The sequence below is a fragment of the Rhincodon typus genome, chromosome 19, assembly GCF_021869965.1.
Source record: "Rhincodon typus isolate 14 chromosome 19, sRhiTyp1.1, whole genome shotgun sequence".
NCBI classification, from domain to species: domain Eukaryota; kingdom Metazoa; phylum Chordata; class Chondrichthyes; order Orectolobiformes; family Rhincodontidae; genus Rhincodon; species Rhincodon typus.
Genome location: NC_063350.1, coordinates 17826095 through 17848542, shown reverse-complemented (window position 1 = coordinate 17848542; position 22448 = coordinate 17826095). Strand labels below are relative to the sequence as shown.

The window sequence follows — 22448 nt, the reverse complement described above, 5'->3', positions numbered from 1 at the left end:
AAACAACTGCACCTCCCAGTCGCGAACCATTTCAACTCCCCCTCCCATTCCTCAGACGACATGTCCATCCTGGGCCTCCTGCAGTGCCACAACGATGCCACCCGAAGGTTGCAGGAACAGCAACTCATATTCCGCTTGGGAACCCTGCAGCCCAATGGTATCAATGTGGATTTCACAAGTTTCAAAATCTCCCCTCCCCCTACCGCATCCCAAAACCAGTCCAGCTCGTCCCTGCCTCCCTAACCTGTTCTTCCTCCCACCTATCCCCTCCTCCCACCTCAAGCCGCACCTCCATCTCCTACCGACCAACCTCATCCCGCCCCCTTGACCTGTCCGTCCTCCCTGGACTGACCTATCCCCTTCCTAACTCCCTACCTACACTCACCTTTCCTGGCCCCATCCCCGCCTCTTCGACCTGTTTGTTTCTTCTCCACCTATCCTCTCCTCTATCCCTCTTCTATCCGCCTCCCACTCTCTCCCTATTTATTTCAAAACCCCCTTCCCCTCCCCCTTTTCTGATGAAGGGTCGAGGCCCGAAACGTCAGCCTCTCTGCTCCTATGATGCTGCTTGGCCTGCTGTGTTCATCCAGCCCTGCACCTTGTTGTCTCGGATTCTCCAGCATCTGCAGTTCCTACTATCTGTGAAAATGATACATTCACTTTTGCTGGAAATGGCAATTAGAGTCATGGAGGTCCACAGCATGGAAACAGGCCCTTCAGCCCAGTTGTGTGGCACTAACTTTATTTGCCACGAACAATTTGCCCGGCCTGATGGTTGTCCAGGTCTTACTGCAATTGGGCACCCGAGTATGAATTATGAATACTTTTCATCTTATGATAGAGCCATATCATAGAATACCTACAGTGTGGAAGCAGGCCATTCGGCCCATCAAGTCCATGTCGACCCCTCCAAGAGCATCCTCCCAGACCCACTCACCTACTCTACCCCTGTAACCCTCATTTCCCATGGCCAGCCCACCTAGCCTACACATCCCTGGACACTATGGGCAATTTAACATGGTCAATTCACCCAACCTGCACATCTCTGGACTGTCGGAGGAAACCCAAACATATACAGGGAGAATGTGCAAACTCCACACAGGCAGTCACCCAAGGCTGGGATCGAACCTGGGTCCCTAGAGCGGTGAGACAGCAGTGCCAACCACTGAGCCACCACGCCACCCCTTTTGAGATGAATGTCATTGATGAAGCAACTGAAGGCAGTTGGAACCAGGGCCCTACCCTGAGGAACTCCTGCAGTGTCCAGGGGTTGAAATGATCAGCCTACAAAAATCACAAAGACCTTCTTTGTGCTCAGCATAACTTCAACTAGGTATCACAGATCCAGATCTCATTAACTCCAATTGTTCTTGAAATCCTTGAGGCCACACTCAGGCCTTAACGTAAAGGGCAGTCATTTACCTTGCCTCCAGAATTCAGTTGTATTTTCCAAGTTTGAACATTGTCTGTAAAAGAACTTGGGAGCCAAGTAGTCTTTGTAGAATCCAAATTAATCATCAGTGATTAGATTACTCCTAAGCAACTATTACTCATCAGCACTATCGATAACACCTTCCATATCTCTGCTGATGATCGTGAATAGAGGGAAGGGGGCTATAATGCTGGATTAGATTTGTCCTGCATTTTGTGCAGACGACATACTGAGGAAAATTTCCATATTGTTGGGTATATTGTAAAAGTACTGAAGCCGCTTTGCTATGTTACTAGGTAGTGCTGGTGCATATGTCTTCTGTACGGTAGCTGGGACGTTGGGAGGGTCTATGGCCCTTTCTGTATCCACTGTACTTACCTCTTTCTTGATATGCTGAAATTAGCGGAATAATGCTGAGGAGGAGGCCAAGATCCAATCTGCATTTCTGGCTGAAAATAATTGCAAATGCTTCTGCCTTGTTTTTTGACATTATTACTAATGAAACACCAGAAATGACAGCTGAAGAGTTACTAACTAGCTGGTCACCAAATCCCAAAGACATAAAGAGAGTTACATAAACCCAAGCTTTCTTCCTTGCACAAACCTGTGCAAATCTACTCAATTTGAACTCTGCCGAACACATTTCATTTCCAAATACTGCCCAGGAAGCAGAATGAATCTTCAAAAAAAAAAAAATTGAACTACAACATTCAAGATCGCATTTCTAAATTATTAACATTTTTGCGAATGGAGAAGTGTGTCAATTATCAACTTACTGCATTCTTCCTGGTGATTAGCTGTATAGTCAGTCAATGCTCACACTACAGCTGCGTTCCACGGCTAAAATTATGAGGACAACTCAAAATAGACACAGCATGCTTAGAAAATTCTATAAAAATAGTCATTTTTTAGAAGTGTCATTTTTAAGAACTCGACTGTTTCATTTATTTCGGAAAATGAGTAATCTTCTTAAAACTACACCATTTCCTCATAGCACAAGAAACACAGTCATTGAAAAACACTCACTCATTCTGTTGATGGGCAGATAGTTCCTCATTGAAACATAAACTTCCCTTGATTCTGTGCAGACACCCAATGTTCAAATGGTAACTAAACTGTCTTTATTAATTCATGGGATGTGGGCTTCATTTGGCTGGGCCAGCATTTTTTGACCATCATTGTTGCCCTAATGGTGATGGCGAGCTGCCTTCTTGATCCGCTGCAGCCCATTTGATGCAGGAAAATCCACAATAGGGAGGGAATCCCAGGATTTTGTCTGCCAAGTGATACTGTTGGAGGTGGTCATTGCCTGGCACTTGTATGGGGCAAATGTTACTGGCCACTTGTGAGCCCAAACTGTCTTGCTGGATTTGAGTATGGACTACTTTAGTATCTGAGGAGTAACAAATGGTGATGAATATAGTGTAATCATCAGTGAACATCCCCACGTCTGGCTTTAAGAAGGTGGGGAAGTTTATTTTTGAAGCAGCTGAAGATAGTTGGGCGAAGGACACTCCCTGAGGATCTCCTGCAGAGATGAAAAGAAGCTGATATGACTGATCTTCAACTACCACAACTAAATTTATTTCTACCCAGTAATGACTCCAATCAGTAGGGAGCTATCCCTCCATTTTCTATTTGGCCTTAGATTTGATGCAGGCCCTTGATGTCAAGGGCAATCACCCTCACCTCAATGGAAGTTACTTCTTTTTCCTGTATGTTTGAACCAAGTCTGTAATAAGGTCAGGGTGGCCCTGGCCTTGAGTGGCTCTGGTGTGACCCAAACTGAGCATCAGTAGCCAGGTTATTGCTAAGCAAGTGCTGCTAGATAACACTGTTAATGGCCTCTTCCGTCAGTTTACTGATGATTGAGAGTGGACCCATTAGATGGCAATTGGCACAGTTGGGGTTGTCCTGCCTATTACGTACAGGGCACATTTCCACATTGTTGGGTAGATGCCAGTGTTGTAACTGTACTGGAACAGCCTGGCTAGAGGAGTGACAGATTCTGAAGCACATCTTCAGTACTGTTGCCAGAATTTTATCAGGGCCCAAATTCCCAACAGCATCCAGTGCCTTCAGTTGGGTCATGATATCATGTGGAGTGAATTGAATTTGCTGAATTCTAGCATCTGTGACGCTTGGAACTCCACAGAACTCTGAGATGAACCATCCATTCAGTACTACTAGCCGAATTTTGTTGCAAATGCCTCAGCATTTTCTTTTGCACTGATGTACTGGGCTTCCCTGTCATTTGGAGGTGGGGATACTTCTGGAGCCTTCTCCTCCAGCAAGTTGTTTAATTATCCACAACTATTTGCAAGTAGATGCTGCAGGATTGCACAGCTTTGATCTAATTTGTTAGTTGTGGAATTGCTTAGCCCTATTACTTATTGCTTAAGCTACTTGACATGCAATTCGCCCTGTATTGTAAGCTCATTAGGTTGACACCTCATTTAAAGGTATGCCTCGTGCTGCTCCTGGCATGCCCTCCTACACTATTCATTAAAATAGGATTAATCCCTGGCTTGATTATAATGGAAGAGCAGAGGATATGCTGGGACATGATATGCAGATTGTTTAGAAGTATAATTCCGCAGCTGTTCATATATCACACTGCCCAGTCTTGAATTGCTAGATATGTTTGAAATTGATCTCATTTAGACAATTATTGTTCTACATAATATAATGGAGGGTATCTCTAATGTGAAGATGGAACTTTGTTTCCACAAAACTGTGTGGTGGTCACCCCTATCAATATTGTGTCTGCAGCTGGCTGATTGGTGAAGATGCGATTTTTATTTTTGCCTCTTGTTGGTTCCCTCACCTACAACAGACACTGTCTAGCAGCTATGTTCTTCAGCACTTGACCAACTCAGTCAATAGTGGTGCTGCCAAGCCACTCTTGATGGCATTTCAACATAGAGCTTCTGACAGTCATGCACGGGTGTCAGAAGTCCCACATGTATCTCTAGCAGAGAAAGATCATAGAGAAGAGTGACTATCACCCACTAGAGCAGATCTACAAGAGGAATGTGAGAAAGCACTAACAAGACTACAGATTTTACTGAAATACAAGCCAGGAAGAGAAACAGTTTACATTCAGCACTATCTCAGTTGTTGCCACAGAAAGAGGAGCTAGAAATAAAGATTTATCATTTTGTGAAAGCAATACCACCGAAAATGAGTTAATTTAGAGCTTAGACCAGCAAAAATGAGGAACTACATATGCTGAGTCACAAGAAATCCAGGGTTAGGCTGATGAGATACAGCAAGGTCAGGCTGTAATAGTGATCTGTCAGAGTTAGATATCTCTTTCCAAGATGGTGTTCTGACAGCCAGATCTAGAATTATCACAATATGATGTAGGAAGAACTTTGCTAGAAGTGAAGGTCGACATGAAGACTACATGGGAATGGAAAGGCATAAATGCAGAGCCATATCGGATGTGCACTGGATAGGTATCAACAAAGGAAACCAATAGATGGTATCTACATGTAATGCATGTCAGAAGTACAGAGTTGTCCTGATAATGACTAAAGCACCAACCAGACCATACCATACTGTAGGACCCAATTTATTCACATATAATCAAGAATGGTATATCAAAGTCATGTTATAGTATTCAAAGCTGCCTTTTATCCAGAAGATAAAAGACAAGAGCCATAACAATCAGTTCGCAGTATGAAGTATGTTTACTGAACGAGGGATTCCTTTGAGATTAATATATGACAGAGGCATGCAGTTCACATCTGAAAATTTTAGTAAATTTGATGTGCAAAATGGTTTTAACAATCACTCTGTCACCAGAATCCTCAGGGAAGTGTGTTTAGAGGAAAGCCAAATCCAGACATTCAAAAGAATCCTTGAAAAATACTGAGAGACAAAGAAAGACTCAAACTGTGCCTTATTCTCACTCCAATCCAAACCTTTCAACCCCAAAAGGAAATCACCCTTACAGCCGTGAAGTGGATAAAGTATCAGACTACTCTGCATCCATAATTTATCCATCCTCCAAAATGAGGGAGAAAATGAGACAGTGACTCACTGCAACAGAGGAAAAGGATCAGCATTACAAACAGGCAGTCTTGGTCTCTACCCGAGCTATGAAGAGGACAAACTCTACATGTCCAGGATGCTGTCATACAAATCTGGCGTGCAGCAAAAGTTGCTGATGAAGCAGATACTAAAACAGGCAAGAAATGGGGAGAAAGTCCCTATTTGACCGATAGGTGAAATGCATAAACCAGAAAAGATTATTAATAACATCATTAGAATCACCACAATACAGCTGTCATGACTGGTAACAAAGGATCATTCCTCCAAAAGGAGGAACAGATGTACAATATCACCCATGCAGCCAATTCACCACAGCAAAGGAGAAATACCAAATATACAAGATATAAAATATGGTGACCAGGACTGTACACGATTCTCTCGATGAAATCTTACACGTCTTAGACAAGTTCTGAATCACCTCCATGTTCCTGTACTCTATACCCACATTAATAAAACTCAGGATTCTGTCTGCATTATTAACTGCTCACTCCACCTGTGTTGCCGTCTTCAATAATCTGCACATATTCACAATCTTCCCCTGCACTCCCTTTAAAATTGTACCCCTTATTTTGTATTGTCAGTCCATGTTCTTCCTACCAAAATGCATCATCACACAAATTTCTGCATTGAACTTCATATGCTACTAATCTCCCCACTCAGCCAACCTGTCCATGTCCTTTTGAAGTTCTACACAGTCTTTTCACAGTTTAAGAGCTTCTAAGTTTTGTATAATTCGCAAACTTTGGAATTGTCCTCTACACAAAGACCTAGATAATTAATATTAGCAAAAGCAAGCATCTCAATATGACTGCTGGAGAACTCCACAACAAACCTTTCTCCAGAAAGGTCTGAAAAATATCCATCAGCCACTGACCGTTTCCTATGTATTCAAGTTGCTACATCCCTTTTATTTAATTAGCTATAACCTTTCTCAAGCTTGTTGTGTGGCACTGTATTGAACATCAGCATGGCAGTTAAACAACATTTATTCTTTAGAAATCCATGCTGGTTCTTTCTAATCAAACCACTTTTTTTGTGAGGTGACTGTGAATTCTATTCTGAAAAATTGTTTCTGGAAGCTTCCTCACCACTGAAGTTAAACTAACTCATTAGTTGATGGCCTTATCCTTATAGCCTTTTTCTGATCTGGAGTATGATGTTTGCAATTCCCCATTCTTCTGGCAACTCTCCTAAGTCCAGTGAACCATGACCAGTACTCCTACAATTTTCACTGTCACATGTTTTAATATTCATGGATGGATCTCATCTGATCCCAGTGCCTTATCAACTCAAGTACAAACAGCCTATCCAAATACTTCTTCACTATCAATTTTGAACCCTTCTAGAGTCAGTTTTGTCTTCTCTCACCATAACCTGGATGACTAAATGCTTGGTAAAGACAGATGCATAGTATTCATTTAATACTGCGGCTGTGTATAAATCCCCTGTTGCTCATTCTTCTTTTAACCACACTTAACTATTTTCATGCCTTTTGCTATTTGTATGCCAACAGAAGACACTGGGATTCCCCTTTATGTTTGTGACCAATTATTCATGATTCATCTTTGCTTCTCTAATATGGTTTTTTTCACCTCCTCTCTAAACCTTCTGTATTCTTCGTGGTTCTCAATTGTTATTTTCTATATGAAACCACTCAAAAGCACACATTATTTCCTTTATCTAAACTTCTATCTCCTTTGTCATCCAGGAATTGTTTGCCCTCTGTTCCCCTTTTGAGAGAATACACTTTGACTGTTGACCGAACCATCCCATCTTTGAAGATGTCCCATTTTACAGGGACAGTTTTCCCACCAATCTTTTTGTCTAAATGGCCCAGCTCCATTCTTGCCTCATTGGCTCTACATCAATTGACTTTTTAAAATTCAGATTGACCATCATCAATATAAAAGTAGGGAAGTGTTGCTGCTATCATACAAGGCATTAGTGAGACCACACCTGGAGTACTGCTTACAAATTTGGTTCTCTTACTTGAGGGGGGATGTAGTTGCATTGGAAGCAGTTCAGAGGAGATTCACTAAATGGATTCAAGAGATGAGGAGTTTGTCTTATGAAGAAAGATTGAGCAGTTTAGGCCTGTACTCAGTTTAGAAGAATGAGAGGAGATCTAATTGAGGGATAAAGAGTACTAAAGGGGATTGACAAAGTAATCATAGAAAGGGTGTTTCTTCATGTGGGGTAAACTAGAAATGAGAGGTCATAGTTTTAGGGTGAGGGACACCAGATTTAAAACAGAGGAGGACAAGTCACTTCTCCCAAAGGGCTGTGAATCTGTAGAATTCACTACCCCAAAGTCCAGTGGATGCTGAGACATTGACTAAATTTAAGAAGGAGCTAGACAGGTTTTTAATTACTAATGGATTGAAGGGTTATGGAGAGTTGACAGGAAAGTGGAATTGAGGCCAAGATGAGATCAACCATGATGGTATGAAGTGACGGAGAAGGCTCAAGGGTTTGAATTGCCTACTCCTGCTCCTAGTTCTTATGTTCTACACCACACCGTCATCCTATTCTTTCTGATACAATAATCATGTAAATTCTTCCCCTACTCACATGTGATCTCCTTGGCCCACCTCATTTCAAAGAACGAGGTCTAACAGTGGATCTTTTCCTGTTGGACTGGATACAACTCCTTTGGTAAATTCTCCTCATTAGAATCTAGGAACACTCTTCCCTCACTTACTCTACCAGTATTCCATTTTATATTACAAAATTGTAAAGTCCCCTGGTGTTCTTGTCTAACATTCTCTTTTGGTCCAACAGCACAAGTAAAGTGCCCTGCAAGATGCTCAGTTCCACCTCTGGTCAGGAACAATCTGTCCAACTTGCATAGGGACATAGAAACATCAGTAGGTCAATTAGTCCCTCGAATCTGGTCCACCATTTAAAGAGATCATGGCTGATCTGTTGGTCTAACTCCATATCCTTGCCTTTGGCCCATATCCTTTAATACTTTCATTTAACAAAAAATTAACTCTCTCAGATTTAAAATTACCAACTGATCCCACATATACTGCCGTATGTGGAAGACAGCTCCAAACACCCACAACTGTGTAGAAGTCATAGAGTCACACAGTAATGCAGCATGAAAATGTTTCCCAAAATCTCTGCTGAAAGTCTAGCCTTAATTCTCAGACTACGCCCCCTAGTTCTACAATCCCCAACCAGCAGAAATACTTTATCTTTATCTACCCTGTCATTTCCTATTAACATCTTGAAGACTTTGACCAAATCGCCCCTTAACTGTCTAAATTCCAGAGAAAACTGGCCTAATTCATAACTTAACCTCTGAAGTTCAAGTATAGTTCTTGTAAACTTTACGCTGTACTTTCTCCAAAGTGACTACATCCTTCCAAAGATGTGGTGCCCAGATCTGCTCACAGAGTCCAAGTGGAGTCTAACCAGAGTTAGAAGGATGCAGCAGTATCACTTCTGCATCCCTTGTACTCCAGTCTTCCACATGTAAAAGGCAACGTTCCACTAGATTTCTTGATTACTTTTTCACCTGTTTGAGAGATTTTAAATACTTATAAATCTGAACCTCCAAGTCTCTTTGGACATCCACAATATTTCACTTCAGATCACCAACTTATCATTTTTTCAGTCCAAAATAGATAACCTCACACTCTCACTTACAAACGCCATCTGCCACACAGTTTTATCCATTCACTTAGTCAATCAATGTCACTTTGTAATTTTATGTTATCATCTCCACTGTCAGTAATGCTGCCTAACTTTGTGCCATCGGCAAATGTGGATATATGACTTTCTATGCTATTATCCAAGTCATTAATGACTAAAGTGAATAATTAGGTGCCCTAACAGATCCGTGTAGGAAACCACTGGTCTCATCCTGCTAATTTGAATACAAACACATTATCCCTACTTTGTCATGTGCCACTCAACCACTTTCGGAGCCATGTATTTTGCCCTCAATTCCGTGGACTTCTACCTTAGTTAATAGTCTCTTTTGTGGGACTTGATCGAATGCCTTCTGGAAGTCCACATAAACAACATCCATATACAAACTCATATCCATCATACATCCGTAAAAATTCCCTGGTCCATTACACAGACTGTTTACTGTAACTTCTGTAGGGGCTGTCTTCCAGAGAACCAGGCCCAGTTTTGCAGGCATCTGACATGCTCCCTCCTACCAACCTTATTCTTCTACATTTTGCTTCTATATCTGTGCTCACTTACATATGGCAAAGAGAGTAATCCAGAAATTACTACATTTCATGTCCTGCTTGCTAATTTTATTCTTAGCTGCCTAATTTCCAATTACAGAACCACACTTGCCTTCCTGCCTAACTCATTAATATCAATATGGACTAGAACCTCAAGCTGTTTGCCTTCACCAGAAGAATGTCCTGCAGTTGCTCTGTAACATCCTTGACTCGGTCATGGGAAGGTAACATATTATCTTGGAGTCATGTCTATAGCCACACAACAGATGAATCCCTATTGCTGTTCTTTGCTTCTTCTTTTCATCCTGTATAATTGAGCTGCTTAGAGAGTGTCACAAATACAGCTCCGACTGTACTCCCTTGAAGAACTAGCCCTCTCATCAACTTCCAAAACAGGAAACAATTTGGGAGCAGAACCCCAGGGAACTCCTGCACTACCTGCCTGTTTCTATTGGACTGCCTAGTAGCCACCCATTCCCGTTCTGCCTCCCTTTTCTTAAGTTATGGTGTGACCACCTCACTTTTGGGCAGCACAGTGGCTCAGTGGTTAGCACTGCTGCCTCACAGCTCCAGGGACCTGGGTTTGATTCCACCCTCGGGTGACTGTGTGGGGTTTCTACATTCTCCCAGTGTCTGGGTGGGTTTCCTCCAGTTTCCTTCCACAGCCCAAAGATGTGTAGGATAGGTGGATTGGCCATGCTAAATTGCCCGTAATGTTCACGTGTAGATTAGGTGGGTTGTAGGGGAATGGGTCTGGCTGGGAAGCACTGAGGATTGGTGTGGACTTGTTGGGCCAAAGGGCCTGTTTCCACACTGTAGGGATTCTAGGATTCTATTACTCCAGCCACCGCTTGAGCTCAGAAACCTGAAGCTCAGGTTTCTGCAGTTGGCAGCACTTCCTGTACAGGTGTGCTCAGACATCAGAGGGTCCATGAGTTCCCAAATATTACAGCCAACATGTTCCATTCAATTGAATTGTGCTGCCAATGTATTAACTTTACTCTGCTTTGGACTCTTTATGTTGGCACCGGCATTCCCCTATTCCTGGGGATTCTCAGTCAAATCCACTTCTTTAAAAATAATACTTTTGTAATTTACAGCAACAGAAAGCGAGTCCCTAACAGCAGATTCTTACCAAGGACTGAACTTATTGCAAAAGAGGAGGAAAAACACACCACTCCACCCTTCACCAGATGTCCCAATCAGAGCTACACTTCTTACAGTAAACTTTACTTAAAGCACTTCTTCCCCTTCTGCATCAAAAACCAATTTTAAATTAAATTCCCAGCTGTACTTACTCAAAATCGGTCTTTCGATTTGATAAGGAAATGACAAAATATCACCACTCAGGACCGTAGGAGATTGGAAGACCGAGTATGGATTATGATAGGAGATATTATAATAGAGAAAGAACAGTGAATTGAGGGAGCGTGGGCAACTGAAATGAAGATAACAATCAGAACATGAGGAAATCATACGCCGAACGTGACAGAGAGAAGGAGGAAGGCCATGTTAGGTTTAAAATAAAACCCAAGAACTACGGATGCTGGAGATCTGAAACAAACAGAAAGTGCTGGACCTTTGAAGGGTCACTGGACTCAAAACATCAACGCTGCTTTCTCTCTCCAGATGCTGCCAGACCTGCTGAGCTTTTCCAGCAATTTCTGTTTTTGTTCTCTATTTATCAACTGCAATCGCATTTTATTTGATTTCTCACTGAACATTTAGCTTCTAAAGAATAAACATAGATCTATTTCCCATCTCGCACATTTTGTTTTGTAAACTTACCTTGAAATAGATAGATAAAATGAAGCTTTCTAAATAGATCTGAATTGGGTATTCGAATCTTGAACAACTTCAACCTAGAGGTGCAAGTATAACGAGAATTTTGAAAATGAGGGAGAAATCGGGGCTGGATAGATATATGATCAGGCATAACCACGTACGCATAAAGACGAAAGAGACCTCAAAATGTGAATGCTGGCGTTCAGGAGAGACATTCCTCAGCCAAATAAAAACAAAACAAATCAGGTCATGCCAAGAGAATTAACCATTTAAAGAAATCATGAAGGCGGTTTAATTCCGTACAGAAGAAAAAAAGTAAGTTGAGAAACTACGTTGCACTCTGTCCTTGATATGTGATGATTCATTTTTTGCAACGTCAAAGTGGTTTCACAAAATTATCTCAAGGGAACCAAATAATGACTCCGCAAATTAACGCCCAGAGAACACGTGGAGTGTGCAGTAAGATTATTGTTCCTATCAATACAGAAGAATTTTATCAGAACCAGTTCCTCATTGTTTGAGGTGTTTAGGCACCTGTTAAGCTGCATTGAGACTAACACGGTAGGTGTGACCGATAGTAACCCCATGGCTGCCTCCTGTACCACACAACATTTTGTGTGTTTAAGGGGCTGAGTGACTCTGATGCCGCTAGTCTTTAGATCGCACTTCACAGCTACTGCTTCCCCCCGCCCGAGAACATAAATAGCAATACCGTACATTTTATATAGAAAACCTTCCCAAGATCACAAGGTAACAATTAGAGGACTAAGGATCCATGTGTAAGGAAATGTATTAAATGTCTCTGTGGCAACCTGTCAGCCACATGTTTACAATCATATTCCGTGCAAAATACAAACATAGGGCACACGATGAATTTTAAATAAGCCAAGTCTCTAAATACAAGCTAACAAAAGATCAGAGATAGCCCGCATGATAACAGCACGTTTCAAATTGTCACTAATTATCTTTATCTCCATTGGTTGTAATTGTGTTGATTTAGCAGTTTCCATCCCAGGGGGTGTATGTTTTTGTTTTGGAGGCTGGCTACGGGGAATCACTAGCCGTTACAGTCTGGAAAAGTGAAAAGAGACTCACATGTAGCGCTGACTCTTAGCTTCACGCTCGGTCCAGATCCAGGTCCAATCTCTCATTCATGAAGCTGAGGAACAGATAGTGACTGACAGCCGGCTCGGCTAATGACCACACCGGTATATGGCGTTACGTCTGTACACCAATCAGAGAGACTCTGACCGACTGAGTGACATGAATATGATCCATTCACAACCAGCGGATCCCAAGTGAGTGATGCTCGAATCTCCTCACTATAACCCACGCTGTGCAAAGATGATCAGTGCATACTGAAATTGTTACTTTTTTGTTACATATTCGCAGCGTTTAATGTTTTATTTACCTTTGTTTCATTGGAAATTATTTATAATTCTGCAAAAGCCAAGAAATTCACACCATTGATTTCAACCACAGTTTTGTATCCTACCATCCCTTCTTTCAGTGAAAGAAAGACTTGCATTTATATTGTGCCCATTATGATTGTTTGATGTGCCAGGACTGTACGCAATTCTACAGCTGAGGCTGGCTCAGCATTTTATTTTGCTTTTTTTCTTTTTACAACAGTGGTACTTATATTTCCCCACAGCAGCCGTGTTGTGTGTGTGTGGAATGCAGGGACTTAGTGAAGACACCATTGTGCAAAAGATTTTGTTCAATGTTTCCACCAAGAGGAAAAACACCCATGTGGCCAGTGACCCAGTACCAAGCAAAGCCCGATAAGAGCAATGCTGATATTGGCTCAGTGTTTTATACAGGCTTATTGTTATGATCTGTATAAAACACTGAATAGGTCTCAACTGAAGGTAAATGTCGAATTCTGGGCACCATATGGGAAAGTATTAGAGCGTTTGCAACAAAGGCACAAGAATAAATAGGAAAGATTTCCCAACTATGGCTAATGAACGAAATTCAGGATAGTATTAGATGCAAGGGCATACAAGTTGACCAAAATAAAGCAGCAGCCCTGATAATTGAGAGCAGTTTAGAATTCGGCTAAGTAGGACAATGGAATTTATTAAGATGGAGATAATACAGTATGAGAGAAAGCTTTGCAAACATTATAGAAGCTTCTATAGTCATGTGAAAAAGACTGATGAAGAGAAACGTATGTCCTTATAGTCACAAGGGAAGTTATATAATGGTGTTATAATTAAATACATAGTTTAGTTCTGTCTTCACAAAGGAGAACACAAATAATGTCCCAAAACCTTGGGAACACATGATCTAGTGAGAAGGAGGAACTGAAGGAAATCATATTAGTAGGGAAATGGTGTGGCAGAGTTTGATGCGTTAAACCCCCAGGACCCGATAATTTACATCCATGAGTATATAAGGGATTGGCTGTAGAAATAGAGGATGCAATAGTGGTCATCTTTCAAGATTCTATGGACTCTGGAACAGTTCCTATGAATTGCCAAGTAGCTAATGTAACTCCAATATTTAAGGAAGGAGGTGGAGAGAAAAACAGGGAACTGTCAACTAGTTAGCCCAACATTAGAAAATGCTAGAGTCCATTATAAAAGGTCCAATAGCGCAGCATTTTGAAATCAGTGACAGAACTGAACAGAGTTGACATAGACTTAGAAATGGGAACTATACTTGACAAAATCAACTGGAATTTTTCAAGGATGTAACTAGTAAAGTTGAGAAGGGTGAGCCAAAGGATATGGTTTACATGGACTGTCAGGAGATCACCTCGGATAATGTCCCACATAAAAGATAAGCAAGTACAATTAAAGCACATGGAATTAGGGTAGTGCATGACATAGATAGAGAACTGGTTGTCAGATAGGAAACAAACCGTAAGAATAAACAGGTGTTTTCCCAAATGGTACGCAGTTACTAATGGGATAACACAGGGATCAGTGCTTGGACCTTAGCTATTTGCAATATATATTAACAATTTTGATGAAAGAACTAAATGTAATATCCCAGTTTGCAGATGACAAAGTTGGACAGGATAGCAAACTGTGTGGAAGATGCAGAGATGCTTCAGTGTGATTTGGACAAGTTGAGTGAATTGGCAAATGCATGGCAAATGAAGTACAAGGTGGCAAAGACACGCAGGCAGATTATTATCTGAACACAGATTGGGAAAACAGGAGGTGCAACAAGACCTAGGTGTCTTTGCACATCAGTGGCTGAAAGTAAGCTTGCAGGTGCAGCAAGCAGTGAAAAAGGAAAATGATATGTTGGCCTTCATAGCGAGAGGATTCGAATACACAACTTGTCTTGCTGCAATTGTACAGGGTCCTGGTGAGACCTCACCTGGAGTATTCTGTGCAGTTTTCATCTCCTCACCTGATGAAGGATGTTCTATCTATAGATGGAGTGCAACAAAGGTTAACAGATTCATTCCTGAGATGGCAGGATTGATATCTAAATAGAAACTAGATTGACTCAGAATATTTTCACTGCTGTTTGGAAAAATGAAGGGAGATCTCAGAAAACTAAATAATCCTAATAGGACTAGACAGCATTAACACAAGAAAGATTTTCCCAGTGATCCTGGAATCTGAAATCTGGAGTTATAGTTTAAGGATATGGGATTGGCTATTTAGGATTGAGAAATTTCTTCACCAGAGAGATGAGTTTTTGAATTCTCCGTCACAGAACGTAATTAAGATCAAAACATTGAATACCTTTGAGAAGGAGTTAGATTTTTTTTTCATACTAAAGGAGTCGAGGGGTGTGGGGAGAAGGCAGGAACAAAGGATCAAGTTAGATGATCAGCCATGATCATAATGAATGGTGGGGCAGGTTTAAAGGGCCAAATGGCCTAGTCCTGCTCCAGTTTCCTGTGTTTCTAAAGTTTCAAGGGAATGGTTCCTGGAATGAGAAATTTCAGTTTCGTAGAAAGATTGGAGAAGCTGAAACAGTTCTTCTTCCAAGTAAGCTGGTGGTGGGGAGAGAGAATGGTGTTGGGAGGAGATATTCAAAATCACAAAGACAACCAGCAGTAAAAAGACTTAAATTTACATAGCACCTTTCACAAACTCAAAACTTCAAAATGTTTTACAGCCTATAAAACACTTGTCAAGTATGGCCACTGGTGTAATATTTAAACATGGCAGCAAATTTACATACAGGAATCTCCTACACAGAGCAATGTAATAATGAGCAGATAATCTGTTTTATGTGATGTTGACTCTGGGATAAATATTGGCCAGTCACCATGGATAATTCCTCCAACTCTTCCTCAAAACTGTTGGATATATTACAGCTATGCAAGGAAGTAGACAGGATCTCAGCTGAGAAACAGCACTGCAGAAATCCTATAATACACCATCAAAATGTCAGCATACAGTTTTCCTCAAAGTCATTGAAAAGGACTTAAACTAATAACATTCTGATCCAGAAGCAAGATCGCTATCAAATAAACCATAGTTCACTTGTAGGTGAACACAGCAGCTCTTCAAAACATCCCTTATCAGACCCTGAGTTCTCTATTGAAACCACAATTGCAGCTGCCTACAACCACTTTCAGGCAGAGAATTCTTGATCCTAACCACTCACTGCTGAAAAAGTTTTTCCTTATATTGCCTTTTCACCAAGCACCTCAAATCTGTCTCTTCTGGTAACATTTTAGCATTCAGAGCTGAAATAACTGCACAGAGGCCGGTATCCCATCACCAAGTCAACCTTTAATTACTTGTGCACAGCACACTGGCTGTGACCAACCACTCGAAGTCAGTCACCTGAACTGAGGAGATGCTAATCTCCTGGTTATATTTTTGACATTAAGGATTGTAAAATTGCATATGAAATAACTGCATAGAGGCCGGTTCCCATCAACAAGTCACCCTTTATTTACTAGAACAGGAACAGGGACAGTCTAGGATCAATTGACGCTCTCGGCTGTTTCTTTAAGCCTGCCTTCAATGCTTGGACCGCCATTTCTGCTAGACCATTGAAAAATGGATGGTATAGAGCTGTCCTTATGTGCCAAGTGACATTTAAATTCTGAAAATATTTGAATTCCCTGCTGGTAAATGATGTCCCATTGTCCGTGACCAAAACTTCTGGGAGTCCATGTATCGCGAATGATGTTCACAGCTTCTCAATTGCAATCCCTGAGTTTGCCGAACGAACTTTACACACGTTCAACCACTTTGAATGGGCATCCCCAGTGACCAGGGACACGGAGTCTGTGAAAGGACCAGCATAGTCAACATGCAACCAAGTCCAAGGTTTTCCCGGCCATTCCCACAAATCTGGGGGGACTTTCCAGGATATGCACTCTCCTGGGTGCTATCCTATGAGTTTTCTTACTCAAGTCAGGCCTTGTTGGACTCCTTTGCTGTCTCGAGTCCACATTCTGGCAGCAATTACAATGGCCTGCTGCCCCAGATCCTGAAGGACTTGTTAGCCACATGGCTGAGGCTTGGTTTTTTTGTGGGGTTCTGCTGTGGGCTGGCCTAGGGTCCCTCTGGTTAGGATATGCCCTGCATGAGGCTCTGTGATTGCCTAACTCAAGTGATGTTCTCCAACTGAGCTTGGGGAGGTAAAGGGAGTCCACGTCTACTAGGATGCCTGTAGCTCATATCCTCCACTTGCTGCATTTTCTAATGACAAAGCCAATTGTAGTGCATGTTTGAAGTCCATTTGGGCTTCAGCTAGTAGGTGCTTCTGCATGGTTACATCATTAATCCCACATACCAAACAGTCTCTCAGCATCTCATTCAGTGTTAACCCAAAATTACATGCCTCTGCCAGTCATCTGAACCTCATCAAAAATCCCAATTTTTTGGGACTCCCCCAGTTCTCTAACAGCCAAATAAAACCAATAGCATCTCAGAATTAGAAGAAGTTTGTAATATTTCTTAACCAGCTCCATCAGCTCTTGGAAGGATTTAGTCTCTGGTGCCTCTGGGAAAGTTAAGCCCCTTATAACCTAGAATGCTGCGGGTCTGCAAGCAGTCAGAAGGATTACTCATTGCTTTTCATCTGCCTCAATTTCATTTGCCTGGAAAAATTATTGCATTCTTTCCACATACTGGGCTCAGTCTTCAACAGCAGGATCAAATGAGTCAAGCTTCCCAAATAAAGGGATGATGCCAGAAATGCTTACCCCAACTCCAAGATGACTGTTCCAGGTGAATGATCTTCAGGCATGTCCTGTTTTCTCTCATCACCACTGACATAACTGCACAGAGGCCAGTATCCTATCACCAAGTCACCCTGTATTTACTTGTGCACAATACACTGGCTGTGCCCAGCCAGCCAGCCAGCCAGCCAGCCAGCCAGCCAGCCAGCCAGCCAGCCAGCCAGCCAGCCAGCCAGCCAGCGCAGAGTCAGTTGCCTGAACTGTGGAGATTCTAATCTCCTGGTTATATATTTTTTTCTTTCAGAGGTCAGTCCTTTAAATGAGGAGATTCTAATCTCCTGGTTATATTAGTCAGGCAGGGCTTTCCTTATTGGCCCAGGTTAACAACTCGAACCAATGACCTCATAGTCAACGAGGTCAACCTGGGTTCAATCACTACAAGAACTATTTTAAAATATCCACAGAATGCCAGGAAATAAAATGTGTCAAAATTATTTCTAAAAATCCAGACAGAAGGTTTTTTTTTGTGTAGAGAACTGGTAGTTAGAAAAGGATTCATGTTCAATTACTAATGGCTGATTACATCAAACATCACACTCCAGTTATTCCTGGTGTCATGTTACAGCCAATGCAGTATCCTACACTTATATTCCTTCTCATATTTTACATATTTTTATGGTGAATTATAAAATGTTTTTGTTGAAGCTGACATATAAAGAAAGGTTTCCACTATCAGGTGCACTTTCATATTTCATTTTTCAGACATTGCAGAGGTTAAATTGAATATCCCAGGGAAATGGGGCCTGGGATTGAGATGCATTATTAGTCCAAGATCATTTCATCTCAATGTAATGTGGGCAGGAAGCCAACTTCATGCTTGTCTGATTATTTTAATAATTGCTCTATGCCAGCCCAAAATTGTAATATGCCAACACCACTTGAAGGGAACCTGCTCTACTTAACGCTAGTCTGTACCTTTTTAAAGAGGTGATGCATCATGGCTTGATCAGGTGCTGACAGTCACCTAGGAAGTGAATCTGAATGGAGAAACAGTGAAAGATGGCACAACCTGGGGCAGAGTGAGCTCTTAGTGTTTTGGATGCTTCACTGGAGACCTTGGTGGAAGAGGTAGAAAATAGGAAAGATGAGCTGTCTTCTCAGGGAGCAAAGTATGTGCTCAGAAGGCAATGGAAGCAGATAGCTCTAAAGAACAATGCCAGAAGTCAAGGCAGCTGCTAGAAGTTCAATGTTTTCAAATGAGTGTTAAGGACGCATCTGCAAATGCCATATTCAATCAACAGCACCATCAGTCTTAAATATTTCTCAAATCATTACACCCTCATCATTCACTTACTATTTATCTCTGTCAATCAGGGTGCGTACCAACAATTGATAAACTTCAACTCACTAACTTACTCATGCTTTAAGCCTCACACCCACATCTTATTGCTCAGTCATGCTGCCAGCTATTCAACCATGACAGTTGCATTGCATATACTTAGTGAATTGTTTCCCGCGCTCCTGCAGAAAAATGTGATGCACAATCAGGAACAGCAGGCGCTAAACAGTCTGCGCAACTCTGGGTTAAATTCCAAAGACTCACAGTATAGTAAACATCACACTCCAGATGGTTAACAAGAAACTTGCACCATCCACACTTAGGAGACAGACAGGGGCACAGTTAATTCACTCTCTCAAGAATGTGTTTCAAAATACTATTTGTAACTTCAAGATTTGTGATTCCAAACATCCATTAATGAACCTATTATGTATTGATTTTTTTTACAATAGAAATAGCATTGCTTTTCTGATAAAAGAGTTTAAGAGAAAACTAAAAATTTTAACAGCTCCAGCTGATAGATGAACCAGCAAAAAAAGAAGGAATGCTCAGTAGGATCATTTCTGTACTTTGAAAGTGATTTAATGGATTAGTTTCCAAGCTGTTTTTCAGCAGACCACATAGGTTCGTATACATACAGTCAACAGGTGTCAGTTAGATATCCACGTATGTATTATCATATTATCAAATGAAAATGGGCAAATTAAAATACTGAGTGCAGAATTTCTGCCGGTTTTCTGCCGACCTTCCATTGTTTATGACAAAACTTCAGGATTTTACTGCAATTTGACATTAAAATTACAGCAGATGATAGTAAGAAACCCTGCAGAAATTCTGCACAAATGTGTCAAGAAAATAAATGGTAATTGTATCATTAACACCAAAAAGAAATTTCTACCATTATGTCTGGGCCTGTGTGCTTCTGAATGCCAACTTACTTGTTTTTTGTAACTATACCTGGATGGTTACTGTAGTACAGGAATTAGAATTCAGAAGTTAAAACGTTGGCCTACTGTATCATTAAACTGATTATAACATGCCATACAGGCTATTAGTCAAATAAAACTGAACAGAGATGAGCTGAAAACTTTGCAGAGGAAACAGATTGAGCTTCCTGCTAAGTTCCAGAGTATAAACCATCTGCAGTAATCTGATAGAATCAATAAGTTTCAATGGTTTCTACCACTTCAACTCGATTAATCATTCTTTGTGCTACTGAATTTGCCAGTAGCAGATGTTGACTCATCATCTAACAGAACATAATGCGACTCACAAAGACAAATCTTTAAAAGTGAAGGAAAATAGAGAGATGTTGAACTGAATTGTAATTTCAATATGTGCTGATCAGGTGATCCTTTCTTCAGGCACATAGAACCTTAGAACATAAGTGCAAGAACTCTTAATAGTTGGACAAATTATGCAGTCGAAAACATTTGTAAGGATGTTAAAAGCATACAGAATTCTTGACTTTATGGAAAAGGATATAGAACACTGATGCAAAAAGGTTATGTTTAATAGCAATAACTACTTTCATATATTACAGCACTGTAAAGGTAGCAAAAAGATCCGAACAAACCTTATCAAACAAGATTCACATATTTAGGTCTCAACTGGAGTATCTAAATCTGGACAGAACACTTAATGAAGGATGTCAACATTTATGAAAGGGGGCAGAGGAGATTTGCTAGAATGGTACCAGAAAGATCAACTTTAGTCTCTTGGATATGCTGGGGAAGTTATGATTGTTCTCCTTAAAGTAGAATGGTTAACAGAAAATTTAATAGCAACTTTTTAAAACATGAAGGATTTTGATGGAGTAAATGAGGCAAAACTATTTCCATTGGCAGCAACATCAGTAACCAGAGACAAATATAAGACAAAATAAAAACCAAAAGAACAGTGGATGCTGTAAATCAAAAATAAAAACAGAAATTGCTGGAAAAGCTCAGCAGGTCTGGCAGTATCTGTAGAGAGAAATCAGAGTTAACGTTTCGGGTTGAGTGACCCTGTTCTGATTAATGTTAATTATGATTTCTGTCCACAAATATTAGAGAATTGGCAAAAAACACAGAGGCGATATGAGGAGAATTATTGTTGTGGATGAGGTTTTGATAATATGGAATAGGCTACTTGAGAAGGTGGAAGAAGCAGATTCAACTGCTTAAAGGTAATTGGTTAAATTCTAAAAGGCTCAAAATGTCAAGGCAATGGGAAAAGCCCAAGCTACGCCTGCCTCTTTGTAGGTTACGTGGAACAATCCCTCTTCCGTACCTACACCGGCCCTAAACCCCACCTCTTCCTCCGTTACATTGATGACTGTATCGGCGCCGCCTCGTGCTCCCACGAGGAGCTCGAACAGTTCATACACTTCACTAACACCTTCCACCCCAACCTTAAGTTTACCTGGACCATCTCTAACACCTCTCTCCCCTTCCTGGACCTCTCTGTCTCCATATCGGGCAACCACCGAGAAACCAATATTCATTTCAAGCCCACTGACTCCCACAGCTACCTAGAATACTCCTCCTCCCACCCACCTTCCTGCAAAAATGCTATCCCCTATTCCCAATTCCTTCGCCTCCGCCGCATCTGCTCCCAGGATGAGGCATTCCACTCCCGTACATCTCAGTTGTCCTAGTTTTTCAAGGACCGTAACATCCCCCCCTCGGTGGTCGAGAACGCCCTCAACCGTGTCTCCCACATCTCCCGCACCTCATCCCTCACACCCCGTCCACGCAATAAGAACCAAAAAAGAATCCCCCTCGTCCTCACGTACCACCCCACCAACCTCCGGATCCAACGCATCATCCTCTGACACTTCCGCCATCTGCAATCCGACCCCACCATCAAAGACATCTTTCCCTCCCCACCCTTATCTGCTTTCCGGAGGGACAAGTCTCTCCGTGACTCCCTTGTCCGCTCCACACTCCCCTCCAGCTCCACCACACCTGGCACTTTTCCCTGCAACCGCAGGAAGTGCTACACCTGCCCCCATACCTCCTCCCTCACCCCCATCCCAGGCCCCAAGAAGACTTTCCACATCAGGCAGATGTTCACCTGCACATCTGCCAATGTGGTATACTGCATCCTCTACATCGTGTGGCTTCCTCTACATCGGGGAAACCAAGCGGAGGCTCGGGGACCGCTTTGCAGAACACCTACGCTCGGTTCGCAATAAACAACTGCACCTCCCAGTCGCGAACCATTTCAACTCCCCCTCCCATTCCTCAGACGACATGTCCATCCTGGGCCTCCTGCAGTGCCACAACGATGCCACCCGAAGGTTGCAGGAACAGCAACTCATATTCCGCTTGGGAACCCTGCAGCCCAATGGTATCAATGTGGATTTCACAAGTTTCAAAATCTCCCCTCCCCCTACCGCATCCCAAAACCAGTCCAGCTCGTCCCTGCCTCCCTAACCCGTTCTTCCTCCCACCTATCCCCTCCTCCCACCTCAAGCCGCACCTCCATCTCCTACCGACCAACCTCATCCCGCCCCCTTGACCTGTC

The 22448-nt window shown here is 41.9% G+C and overlaps 1 protein-coding gene across 2 annotated transcripts in view; it reads right to left on the bottom strand.

The window, feature by feature from the left end:
* The window catches only part of slco4a1 (solute carrier organic anion transporter family, member 4A1), a 159498-nt gene extending 146854 nt beyond the window's left edge, over positions 1-12644 (bottom strand). The window contains exons 1-2 of one of the 2 annotated variants that reach the window (XM_048608413.1): positions 12580-12640; positions 11488-11561 (exon numbers count right to left, since the gene is read on the bottom strand). The gene's annotated coding sequence lies outside the window, so the exon portion shown is untranslated. Of the gene's footprint in view, positions 1-11487; positions 11562-12579 lie in introns of both variants that reach the window. The other variant, XM_048608414.1, reaches the window with a different exon arrangement.
* Between the last annotated feature and the right edge of the window lie 9804 nt (positions 12645-22448).